Below are 12,194 nucleotides of genomic sequence, written 5' to 3' on the forward strand. Positions count from 1 at the left end.
CTGTGCTTTCTGGTGTCCGCTCTGACCAGCCGACCGTTTTCTAACCATGTTTTCTCTACGTACTCGTCGTAGAGTTTCTGCTGTGCAGGGGCTTCGTGTTGGGGTTGCTACTTTGACACAAGCCCGGTCCATGAACAGGGAAGGGAGGCGTTTGTGGACCAAGAATTTGTTGCGCCAGCGTGACCAGTTCTCGCACATGCCTTTGCTCCGTGAGATCCAGGAGAATAATCCTGATGATTTCAGGAATTATCTCCGGATGACGGACCCTGTTTTTCACCGTCTGCTGGCTTTGCTGATCCCTTATATCACCAGGCAGGATACCTGCATGCGGCAAGCCATCACTCCGGAGCAGAGGCTCATCGCCACGTTGCGCTACTTGGCGACAGGGAGAAGCCTTCAGGACCTCAAGTTCTCTACAGGCATCTCCCCCCAGGCTCTGGGGATCATTATTCCAGAGACCTGTTCTGCCATCATTCAGGTCCTGCAGAAGGACTATATGAAGGTAAGTTTTATCCTTTAACATCACATTCTATGTATTTCATGATTGCTAATGTCTTGCATTTCTTTCCTCATTCCCTACTTACCATCATTGCAATATGCTCTAATTTATATGCTCTGCCCCTTTGTCCTCATGCAGATTTGCCTCACTAACTTCCCCACCATGCTCTTCTTGGCCCCTAAAACTATAGTCTAGTCACTTAACAATGTCTTTTGGCAGCTCCATAGTATTGCTTTCCCCTAAACACCCCCAAAAATGTCTACAAATGTGATGTGTGTGCTTCAATTCATGCAGAGTGTTTTTTTTTTGGGGGGGGGGGGGGGTTGTGCCAAACTCATTAGGAACCCCCCTCCCCCCAACTGCTAGGCCAGCTGATAGCAATCCTCTATCTGATGACTTTACCAAACCCAATACACACTATACCTACCTTTTTGATGCTCACATTTATGGATGAATTCACCTAAGCATGTAGTGTGAGGGCCTGCCTCAATACTTTAACCTTTTATTTTATTTTTTTTGGCTTTTAACCTATTAATTATCTGGATATGTAATAGCAGAATGTCAAAAAGTGCTTACATTTTGATAAATTTTTGGTATTCTGACACTTCTTACCTGTCCGGTGGGCTGCCAATAGTGTAACTAAGGAGGGGCTTCCCAAAGTATCACACATTATTTAGCCATTCAGCTCTCAATCAAGTGGAGAGGGTTACCTGTCCTAAACATCCCCCCCTCATTTTTTAGCAAGGGCCCATCAGATTGGGGGGGGGAGGGGGTGATGACTCTCATAAGGGGACATTAGACTTTAGGCTTTAAATACTCAGTTCACAAAATGTTTAACAAATTTTGTCCCAAAATGTTTGTGGCTAATCTGCTTGGAATGTTGATTGGTCAAACTAATAATTTTTGTTCTTGTTTCAATCCACAGTGTCCTTCAACGCCACAGGAATGACAGACTGTGGCCTCCCACTTTGCCAGTCGTTGGGACTTTCCCAATTGTGGAGGAGCAATAGATGAGAAGCATGTCCGCATCGTCCCACCACCCAACTCGGGGTCATACTATTTTAACTATAAGGGGTTTCATAGTATCGTGATGTTGGCGGTGGTGTCTGCGACATATGAGTTTTTGTATGCGGACGTGGGCCAAAATGGACGGATGTGGGATGGTGTAGTGTTTTCACAGACGGAGTTCTACTGGCGTCTCCAGAGTGGCAGTCTGGGCTTGCCACCCCCAGAGGAGAATCAGGAAGGACTCCCATTCGTCTTCGCCGCGGATGAGGCATTTGCCCTGACGAACCATCTGATGCGGCCTTTCCCCCAGAGGACCCTCACCCCAGACCATAGGATTTTTAATTTCCGCCTGTCCAGAGCCCGAAGAGTGGTGGAGAACACTTTTGGTATACTGGCCAGCCGGTTCCGCCTTTTTCTTACGCCTATTCACATGGCGGAATACAAACTCAATCATATAGTGCTGGCGTGCTGTGTTCTGTACAATTATTTGAAAAAAGTTTCTGCAAACTATGCGGTCTCAGTTGGCCAACAAGAAGCAGACTTGATGGACAATGCAGATAACCTCACGGGCCTTCAACATGCTCATCCTGGCTTGCCCCCCCAAAGCGCCCGTGAGGTTAGAACCCAATACATGGACTACTTTGTGGGTAGGGGGGCCATTGATATGCCCGACAATGTCTGAGTAGCATTTTAAAATTTAATTTTTATATGAAACTCCTTCATTTACTGCTTGGCTTGGTTTTATGTGTCTCCTAGGTATAATTATGTTTGATAAAGTTGTGCCTTTTTCACCAACAGTGCAAACCCAAGTTCTGTGCGAGATGAGGGGACAGTCTCTTCTTCAGATAATGTTATTATGTTGTGGGTCTGCTACACACACACCTTCTTTTTTGGTAACTAATGTATGTAGTGCATTAGTGACCCAAATCGTGCTCATTTTCAGAACCATGGCAGGAAAATGGCATGATTGACCAAATTTACACATCACTGTGGGTGTTTTTTTTTAGTAAAGGCACATCCACTATGCACTACAAGTGCACTGCAAAAGTACACCTGAAACTGCCCTGGGAGTGCAAAGTGGAGTTGCCTTTAGTAAATAACACTCCTTCTCAGTACAAACTTAAATTGTACTCCAAATAAATTTTTGGTGCCATGAACAAAAAAGCCAAACATTGTTGCTAATTGAACTGTTTAATCCAACCACATTCACATGTGCGTTTTGAAAAGGTTTGTACAACCAACCTTGAAATTTTGTTTTTTCAAAAAAGAGTTTTTTAAAAATTTGTTTTAATTATTGTTTTGGTGTAAACAGGCATATATCTAACTGTAAAATACAGAACACAGGAACATACAAAGTTCCACTTTGAAAAGTGAAGACAATATCAGACATGAGTATGTACAAACTGGCCTGATCTTGCCTTCATCACATGGGGTGTCACCCCTGAAAAATCAAAATTTGGAAGATGCACACAGTGTGCCAACATGTGCTAGCTCCCATCATGGGGGATCAATGTACATGCTTTGGGGCTGCAACCCCTTCATCTCAGACACTTTACACAAAACACATACATTGATCGCCCATGATGGGAGATAATGCATGTTTCCACACTCTGTGCATCTTCCAAATGTCGAATTTGGAGAACTACAACATTTTGGTCTTAAAATTCCAAAAATAAGACCCTATCTAGTTTGGGGTGTTTCACACTCTCCCCAAAACATCAATGATGTTTTTCCAATATAAATTAACATCATTGATGTTTTGCAGGATATGTTCCCAATACCCATTGCACCCCATTATCTCCCTGATCTGGGCACTTTCACTGGTAAAACGGAAATCGTCTTCCACATCACCTATAAAACAAAAGAAAAAAAACATGTAATTTAAATATGGTGACATACATTGATGAGCTTACCGGAAGCTGTGTTCTCCGACACTCACCTGTTGTGGTGACAATTTGCACATCCTGCACGATCTCTCCTCCCTCCTCCTCCTGCTCCTCTGTTTTTTCTTTTGGAAGTTGTCCTTCTTTGTGAGGGGTGGGGTCCCTGGTGTCCTCATACTTGCCGAGTCTTCTCTCCCCTATGAGATTTGTAAAAATTAAATAATTATCACACAGAGGGCATAATTAACAATATGAAACATTGTTTGGAAGTGTTGTTCAATTGTTTATTTTGGCCGAGCTTCAAGGTCATAACATTATTGGGGACACTGTGTTCAGCTAGAATACTTATCTGCATAACGATGTTTCCTATGAACGAATGAAACCATGAACTTGAAAGTGGCCATTTTAAAATGCACAACATGAACTCAAAGCACATGGAGCAGTATGCAAGCAATAATAATCATATGAACACACAACTACTTACTTTTGTCCAGAACACGCTTGATCCTTATGTACTGTTCGTGCTCCCTCAGTTTCAGGTCTGACCAGCGTTTTCTCAGTTGATCCATGGATCGGTGTACCTTAAAATTAGGCAGAAGACACTTCACAACTTTATTCATGATATTTGGATTTGGGTAAGGTCCATATTTCCCATTATAGTCAGTCCTGTTCAATATGTCGACCATCTCCAACATCTCTCCAAAAGACATATTTGCAGCCTTAAATCTTGTTTTCCTGGATCGGGACGTTTCAAGCTCCGGCCTTTCCTCACCCTCCTCCTCGTTTAGTGTAATTATTATTGCGCACCTGTGTGCTCTGCCCACTGCGCCGGAAGCGAAGGGGCGGGGAATAGTCTGGAAAGAATGTCAGGGGCGGGCGGAGTTGCACGCATGCGCACTGTATATAAAACGTAACACGCGTGTGTCGTCCGTACGATCTGTGAACAGAGGGAGAAGCTGAGGCAACGAACGTGCAAACAAAGGTACAATTTTGAACTTGGCACATCACTAGGCTACACTGCTTCTAGATTGAGGCCTGCATTAGTGGAGTTTAGCCTGACATTAGTGTTTGTCTTGTGTTGTGTCTTGCAGACATGGACGGCTTTAATGACTACAGCTTCCTCCCTCTATTCATCGATAAATATCGAGACATGCCAATCCTGTGGCAAAACACCCATCCTTTATACAGTAGCAGAGCAAAGAGGCAGGCAGCAATAATGGAACTGGTTGAGTTTGTGAAGCTGGTGGTCCCCAGGGCAAATGAGAAATATATCAAAAAGAAAATTGGGAACCTCAGGAGTACATATCTGAAGGAGAGGAATAAGGTGCTGAAGTCCATGAAATCAGGAAATTCAGCAGCTCAGGTTTATGTTCCCACCCTGTGGTATTATGACAGGATGAGTTTTCTGTCAGACCAGGCTGAGGCCAGACAATCACTCTCTACTCTTCCTTCCACGCATCCTATGCTCCATTCCAGACCCGCTGAGTCTTCCGACGCCCAACCTGGGCCTTCCACTCAGGAAGAACTGGAGGAGCCCAGCTTGAGCCAGGTATAGTATTGTTGTACATATTTGTGGAGTCAAAATGAATGATGTTAACTTGATTTTTGCTCACTAATTGCTGATTTTAGAAAGTGTTTCACATATCAATAGACAGTAGTGGCCAAAACCTTTGCGACAAGAAAGAAAAATGCTGGGCTCAGAATGATAGTCTTTTCTATTGGTTAACAATTTGCAACAGTGTTGATGTAAAAATTGTGTGTGTTTGATGAACCAAAAACTCAAACGATGTCCCTTTTTCATACACAGGAAGAACTCAGCCAGGACCAGGAGGGTGTGGAATGCAGCAGCCAGGAGGTGGCTGTGGAAAGTGGCAGCCAGGAGGAGGCGGGGGTAAGCGGCAGCCAGGCGGTGGGCAGCCAAAGGAGCCTCACCGAATGCCAGGTCCCTCCCCTCCACCTTCCACGCAAAAGGGCGAGAAAGGGGGGGATGTGGAGGAGTCGGCTCTGAGGCTGATTGGTGAGGCTTCTGCGGCACTAAAAGCAAAACCAACACACCAAGAGGCCTTGGCTGCCTTGATTGTGTGCAAGCTGGAGAAAATGGAGCAGGGGCAACAGATCTTGTGTGAGGAGGTTATTCTCCACACCCTCAACACGGGTCTGTTGGGCCAAATGACACAAGAATCACACTTGTGTCATTTGGCCCATGCCCCTGCTCCTCCTCCTCCTTCTGCCACACCTCCAGCACCACAGCCACAGCCTGGAAGGAAGCGTGTAAGGAAGACCAGAATGTGATGACCTGGGTTCAGTCTGGTCTGACAGAAGATTCATCCTGTTGTAGTACCCCAGCCTGGGAACATAGATGTCATCTGCTGCTGTTCTGGGTTTCATGGACTTCAGGACCAGACTTCTCTCCCTCAGATATGTACTCCTCAGGCCACCAATTTTTGCTTTGAAATATTTGATGTGTGCCCTGGGGGCCAAAGGCTTCACAAATCTCCCCAGTTTCAACATTGCTGCCTCCCTCTTTATCTGTTACTGACACCGAAATAAAGGTATTTTTTGTTTGGATGAAATATTTGTGTATGTGTTTTCCTTCCAAAAGGCCAGTTTATTTGTGAGCAGGCAGGTACATTTCCAAAAAACAAAGTGAAATAAATAACAAGGGGTGTTAACACTAAACAACCTGTAGATTAAAAAAGAAAAAGAAAATCTCAAAAATCAAATAATGTTGTTGTTGTAAGTTTACACAAAATAAAAAAAATAAGGATAAATGAGCAAAGTGTCTTTAACCACCTCCCGCCCGCCCTATAGCCGAATGACGGCCGTAGAGCAGGCGGGTTCCTTCGCCTGGTCGTCCCTGGACGTCCTTGTGTTTACTTCCGCAATGCGCGCCGCCGAGGGCGCGCATCGCGGAAGTTTTGTATTCGCCGTGTCTCCCGGAGACAGTCAAACACAGATCGCCGTGAACGGCCATCTGTCAGCCCAGTGCCATCTGTCAGCCCAGTGCCATCTGCCAGTAGTGCCAGTGCCGCCAGTGCCACCTGCCAGCGCTAGTGCCACCTGCCAGCGCCAGTGCCACCTGCCAGCGCAAGTGCCTGCCGTCAGCCCCAGTGCCGTCAGCCCCAGTGCCGCCAGTGCCGCCAGTGCCAGTGCCGCCAGCACCAGTGCCACCTGCCAGTGCAAGTGCCACCTGCCAGCACCAGTGCCACCTGCCAGCACCAGTGCCACCTGCCAGCGCCAGTGCCATCCGTCAGCCCCAGTGCCGTCAGCCCCAGTGCCACCAGTGCCGCCAGTGCCAGTGCCACCAGTGCCACCTGCCAGTGCCAGCACCAGTGTCACCTGCCAGTGCCAGTGCCATCCGTCAGCCCCAGTGCCGTCAGCCCCGGTGCCGTCAGTGCCGCCAGTGCTGCCAGTGCCAGTGCCACCTGCCAGTGCCACCTGCCAGCGCCAGTGCCATCCATCAGCCCCAGTGCCGTCAGCCCCAGTGCCGCCAGTTCCGTCAGACCCAGTGCCGCCAGTGCCACCTGCCAGTGCCAGTGCCACCTGCCATCACCAGTGCCACCTGCCAGCACCAGTGCCACCTGCCAGCACCAGTGCCATCCGTCAGCCCCAGTGCCGTCAGCCCCAGTGCCGCCAGTGCCAGTGCCGCCAGTGCCACCTGCCAGTGCCCCCTGCCAGTGCCAGTGCCACCTGCCAGCGCCAGTGCCACCTGCCAGCGCCAGTGCCATCCGTCAGCCCCAGTGCCGTCAGCGCCAGTGCCGCCAGTGCCAGTGCCACCTGCCAGTGCCACCTGCCAGCGCCAGTGCCACCTGCCAGCGCCAGTGCCATCTGCCAGCCGCAGTGCCATTTGCCAGAGCAATTAGCCAGAGCAAATAGCCAGCACCATCTGCCAGTACCAGTGCCATCTGCCAGTGCCAGCCCCAGTGCCATCTGTCAGCGACATCTGCCAGCGACATCTGCCAGCGACATCTGTCAGCCCCATCTGTCAGCCCCATCTGTCAGCCCCATCTGCCTCCAGTGCCATCTGTCAGTGCCACGTGTCGTCAGTGCCATGTGTTGTCAGTGCCACGTGGGGTCACTTTGTGGGCATTTCCATTGTCCTGGTGCTCCAGGGCCTTCAAAACTGTAATAGGTGGTTGAGAAATAAGATGTGTAATTTATGCTCCTAGAACGCTTGATGGTGCTATTTCAATATTGGGCCTCAGTATGTGGCCAGGCTGTGTAAAAGTCTCACACATTTGGTATCGTTATACTCAGGAGGAGGAGTAGAACGTATTTTGGGGTGTCATTTTTGCTATGTACATGCTATGTGTTGGAAATATCTTATAAATGGACAACTTTGCGTAAAAAAAATGCGTTTTCATTTTTTTTCCACATTTTCCCAAAACTTCTGGAAAAAAAATGAACCATTCAAACGACTCATTATGCCTCATAGATTATAAAGTCTCACACATTTGGTATCGTAATACTCAGAAGGAGTAGCAGAACGTATTTTGGGGTGTCATTTGTGGTATACACATGCCATGTGAGAGAAATAACCTATTACATTGAAAATTTTGTGAGAAAAAAATAAAAATAAAATAAATCTTCATTTTGCAAAGAATTGTGGGAAAAAGATGACAACATCAAAAACCTCACCATGCATCTTAGTAAATACCTTGGAATGTCTACTTTCAAAAAAGGGGTCATTTGGGGGGTATTTGTACTTTCCTGACTTGTTCGGGTCGCAAGAATTGAGATAGGCCACCAGTACATCAGGTGTGATCAATTTTGTGCGATTCGCACCACAGCTTGTAGACTCTCTAACTTTCACAAAGACCAAATAATATCCACTAATTTGGGTTATTTTTACCAAAGATATGTAGCAGTATAAATTGTGGCCAAAATTTATGAAAAAAAAACTATAATTTGCAAAATTTTATCACAGAAACAAAGAAATATGCGTTTTTTTTCAAAATTTTCGGTCTTTTTTTATTTATAGCGCAAAAAATAAAAACCCCAGAGGTGATCAAATACCACCAAAAGAAAGCTCTATTTGTGGGAAAAAAAGGACACAAAATTCATTTGGGTACAGTGTTGCATGACTGAGTAATTGTCATTCAAAGTATGAGAGCACCAAAAGCTGAAAATTGGTCTGGTCAGGAAGGGTGTTTAAGTGCCCAGTAAGCAAGTGGTTAAAGGAGATTTTTAGGGAAGCCCCCCCCCCCCCCCCAAAAAAACATCCCAAAAATAAAAAAAACAAATCAAACATTGTGTAGATGTGACGCAAACTAAAATTGTATTACTGAAATGGTTAAAAAAGAGTAATGAAATCCGTTCGGGAGAAGTGTGTGTGACTATAAGCATCAAAAGAAGTTTGTTTTTGCAGCATTGTAAAGAACAAGAGAATGCACTTGATGAATGACTTTTTAACATTGCAGCGTGACGAATGTGCTATATCGCTTACGAGCAGTAGTTTTACCTGAACGAGCGCTTCCGTGTCGGAATTTGAATGTGAGCATGCGTGGCACTTGGTCCGATGAAAATGCTCTACACATGATCGGATTAGGTCCGTCCGGCCCAGTTGATCGGGAAATCTTTCCAACATGTTGGAAAATTGGGTCGGACGGAGATTCAGACGGAATCAGTCCGATGCGTACCACACACAGTCGGATTATCTGACGACACGGTCCGATAAGACTCATTCCGACAGATTCTCTGACTGTGTGTACGCGGCATCACCACTGTCCCCTCTTCCATGTAGCGTCCATCTTCCTTCCGGGTATCGCTGCTCCAGAGCTGTGAGTGGCCGGAGCAGTGATGATGTCGCTCCGACGCATGCACGTGGGAGCCATCTGTGACGGCACGTTAGCCTTCACTAACAGCATGCTCAGTGTGCTTGCGCCGTTATCTCCAGCACGCATGCGCAGTAGACATCGGTGCCCAGTTTTTGTAAAATATCTCCTTAACCGTGTAGGTTAAGGAGGTATTTATTGCACCTACAGGTAAGCCTTAATCTAGGCTTACCTGTAGGTTAAAGTGGTCCCAGAGGGTTTACAACCACTTTAAGTGGGTGTAGAAAATACCCTAGCATTGGTGGGAGAAGTAATGCTACCATATCATTTGGTAGTGGAGGAATAGTGCACCATCATTAGTGCCAATGAAGGAGTAGTGGCCCATAGTTGGTATCATTGAGAGGAATAATGCCGTACTGTTGGTGTCAGTGGCAGAAATAGTGTTCCACTGTTTTGTATCAGTAGGAGAAATTATGCCCCAATGTTGGTGTCAGTGGAAGTAATCATGCTTCATTGTTGGTGTCAGTGGAAGTAATCATGCCTCACCCTTGGTGTCAGTGGGAGGAATAGTGCCCCAAGGGCTGGATAAGGGCAAGCAAGGGGTGGCATCCGACACACGGGCCACAGTTTGGAGACCACTGACCTAGAGGGAAGTGAAGAACCACAACACTTTCTGTATTGTATTTCTCACTGCACTCTTGGAAGGTCTTCAAAGCTCACAGTATGGACTAAGCACCTTAGCATCCTCATGACCCCCTAGACAAAATGGGACAACCACTGACCTAGTGGGAAGTGAAGGACCACAACACTTAATGTACTGTATTCCTCACTGCACTCTTGGAAGCTCTTCAAAGCTCCCAATATGGGCTGAACAAGTTACCATCCTCATGATCCCCTAGACAAAATGGGACAACCACTGACCTAGAAGGAAGTGAAGGACCACAACACTTAATGTACTGTATTCCTCACTGCACTCTTGGAAGCTCTTCAAAGCTCCCAATATGGGCTGAACAAGTTACCATTCTCATGACCCCCTAGACAAAATGGGACAAAACTCTAGCAGTTTGGGGGTAGGGTGGTGGGTGATTGAGGAGTTTCACTACAAGGCTAATTTTTTCTGCTGTTAAGTTGACCTTTAAAGCCCCGTACACACGAGCGGACTTTTCAACATCCAAAGTCTGACGGAATGATTCCGGCAGACTATTTGATCGTGTGTGGGCTGCAACGGACTTTTGATTCGCAAAAGTCTGACAGACTTTAGAAATGGAACATGCTTCAAATTTTTCCACCAGAACTCTGCCGGACCCAGTTCCTACCGAAAAATTCGCTCGTGTGTATGCTATTCCGACGGACTAAAACCGACGCTAGGGCAGCTATTGGCTACTGGCTATGAACTTCCTTATTCGAGTCCAGTCGTACGTCATCACGTTCGAATCCGTCGGAGTTTGGTGTGATTGTGTGTGGCCAAGTCCGCTCATTCGGAAAGTCCGTCAGAACTCTGTCAGAACTCCGGCAGAACTCCTTCGAAAGTCTGTCGGACATAAGTCTGGTCGTGTGTACGCGGCATAACAGTTAACTTTTCGGTCTTAGCACTAAAAAGGTGTTAGACTTTAAGGTTCCTTTAGTATCTTTTCCATCATTTGCTACAGGCTGCCACCTTTGCTTTCTTTAGCTAAGGATGTGAAGTCTACTGTACTGTTACATGTTTATCGTAATGCAAAATGCCCGCATACCTCTTCACAAAACAAGGTGCAAGCATTCCAAAATGTTCCTATCAATTCAAACAAACTTTATAATTGAAAAAGCATAAAGTGCTACAAAGTTTGGTCAGTTCTCCCGGAGAAAAATCAAATGTTTGCTTTAGTTGCTTTTTGATTCTTTTTTCACATTCCAGTAGCCGTTAAACTGGTTGAACTGGTGTGTAAGGAGGGGAGAGGAGGAGAGAACTGAGGTGAAAAGAATTTGTCGGAACATTCAATTCGGCAGAAAAACAAACATTTGTGGTTTAGAATTACGCCTCTGGCAACCTCCTTATACTTGTTCTTTGGTGCCTCAGATCCAGTTTTTCAAATCTTAATAAGAGATCGATGGCAACAGCATCACAATAGGTTTTGAGGGGAGGAAGGAAAACTGAAAAAAGATCCTGGTAAAAACATGCAAAAATGTCGGCGATAATAGAAATACTGTGTGCTCGATTTTTTTGCCCCATGTCAGAAATTGAGCAACTGTCGTTGGCTACACTTGTTAAGATTTGCATTAGTAATACAGGACATATAATGGTTTGAACTTCATATACCAAGAGCTTAGCTCTTTTGACATTGTTCAGCCATCTAGGAAAAGGGTCATCTCACATGTCTTGTCACCTATTGGACTGGCCAGTGCCACCTTGTCTTACCATTATGGTCTTCTGCCAAACCGTGTAGAAAAATTGCACTCATCAACACTCTTGGTGTCCTTCAAAATGTGCTTGGATGTAAAACCTACTACCCTTGGAGAAGGGGGGAGAAGAACAGTGCTGGGAGGCTCTCTAGATATCCACTTTTTGGAGACATCTCTTATGCCACGTACACACGACCGGACTTTCTGGCAGACTTGGTGCGGCGGACCAGAAACCATCGGGCAATTCGATCGCGTGTGGGCTCCAGCGGACTTTCTTTCCCAAAAGTCCAACGCACCTAGAAATAAAACAAGTTTCAAAACTAGCCGACGGACTCAAGTCCAACGAACTAAAAATCGGGAAAACCGTTCATCTGTGTGCTAATCCGACGGACCAAATACGACGCAAGGACAGCTATTTGCTACTGAACTTCCTTGTTTAGTTCCGTTTACGTCACGTTTACGTTCACGTTCAAAACGAACGGACTTTCGAATGGACTTAGTCTGGCCAAGTCTGTTTTGTTCAGAAAGTTCGTTGGACCTCCACCGAAAGTCCATCGAGAAGACCGTCGGACCTAGTCCGTCGAAGTCTGGTCGTGTGTACGTGGCATGACTACATCTGGTAGGTTCATATTGTTTACTGCTTAGTTTCCA

This window comes from Lithobates pipiens, unplaced genomic scaffold (genome assembly GCF_037356315.1).
Source record: "Lithobates pipiens isolate NorthernLeopardFrog02 unplaced genomic scaffold, aLitPip1_a1.2 Scaffold_1, whole genome shotgun sequence".
NCBI lineage: Eukaryota > Metazoa > Chordata > Amphibia > Anura > Ranidae > Lithobates > Lithobates pipiens.